The sequence below is a fragment of the Lynx canadensis genome, chromosome D1 (assembly GCF_007474595.2).
Source record: "Lynx canadensis isolate LIC74 chromosome D1, mLynCan4.pri.v2, whole genome shotgun sequence".
NCBI lineage: Eukaryota > Metazoa > Chordata > Mammalia > Carnivora > Felidae > Lynx > Lynx canadensis.
This window is the reverse complement of record NC_044312.2, coordinates 113,410,317-113,411,908: the sequence shown is the minus strand read 5'-3', so window position 1 is coordinate 113,411,908 and position 1,592 is coordinate 113,410,317.

Below are 1,592 nucleotides of genomic sequence, written 5' to 3'. Positions count from 1 at the left end.
CTGCTGGCAGTTCATCCAAGGAGATGAGAGCTGTCAGTAAGGTGGCTGTCACTGTGTCACAGGGGGAGCCGCGTCTCCTCCTGCCCTGGGGTTCCTTGGGGGCGGGGCTGGAAGCGAGGATCATCGCTCCCTCCCGGTCGAGTCTGGCACAGATGGCAGAGAGCCAAGCCAGGTATGTTTTCAAGGAGGCCAGGAAGGGGGGTCTGGGGTGCGGGGAGGGATGGGAGCTGCCGCTCCGGACCCACATCTTTCTAGAAGATCACCGCTGCTGTCTCTGTGCCCGAGAGCCAGCCCCGTGGACCCAGACCTCACGTCCACGTCTCTACTATTTCAAGGTGCTGCAATGGGCCCTCGTCACCACCCATTTGGATGTCGGGCCAGCTGTCTCTGTGGGATGAGTCCGCTGTCTTCTTTCCCTGTTGATCTAGAATAATTCTTGGCCCACCAAGGACGCAGAAATCATTCTAGAGGCGGTTCTGAGGCTGCGGGGGGCGGTGGGGGGCGGGGGGGCAGGCTGTGCTTGGGTGGGTCGGGCCCGCTCTCTCCAGAGCAACCTGGCGTGGTATCTGCGACCACCTTGAGGGCACCCACTCTCCAACGGGGGTGGCCTCCACCTGAGGGTCCGAGGCCAGTCTGGGGGCAATCCGACCCCAGAGCCAGGCAGCGAGAGGCAGGCATCCTCAGCCCCGCCCGAGCCCCGCCCAGTCCTGGGGACCGAGGGGGAGAGGCTTGGAGGGGCAAGGTGCCTCTCTCACTTACCTGCCTCTTTCCCTTCATCTCGCTTCCCCTGCATGTACTCCTAGGGGTGGGCCAGGTCCCCCTTGGCCAGGGCACGTGGGGTCCGTGGCTGGCTGTACCCAGACTCTCCTTCAGGGGCCTCCTGGGCTGTCCCAGCAAAGGCAGGGCCCACTCACTCAGGCCCTCATGGCTGGGAGTACCCGGGGCGGTGGCCACGGAGGAGTCAAAGCAAGGGCTGGGCTGGGGACAGCAGGGAGGGGGAGAGGGTGGTTATTGGTGGGGGGGGGGGAAGAGATCAGGCAAAACGGGCTTCAGGGTCACCCACAGTCTCAGTGGCTCCCTAGAGGGAGCAGGGCCACCTATGTCCTCAGCTGGCTTGTCGGACGGTGGACGGGACCCCCGTCTCCCAGCACTGGCTCCACTGGGTGGGCCTGCTTCCCACGGTTCCCTGCAAACCGCACCCCGTCCTCTCCTGGCCCCTCCTCTCCATCCTCATGGCCTCGGGCCCTCCCTGGGCACCTCCAGCCCCAGGCAGCCCCTGTGGGCACCAAGTCTCTCCTTGGGAAGCCTCCCCCATCTTTCCAGAAGTTCCCCAAGAAGACAGCACGGAACGTGGGTCTGTTTACTTCAAGATAAGGGGCGTAGACTCGCCCCCAAACCTGGGCGGGAGGTGCGGGGACAAGAGCCTGCAGACCAAAACCGGAAAACGAGACCATCCGTGCCGACGGCATGGCCACAACGTAGTTTAAGGCTCTGTGTGTACCTCTACGCGCAGGTGCTCACACACACGTGCACACGCACACCCCCGCGGCGGCACCTGACAGAGGAACGGAGGCGGGATGCCAGACGCTGCC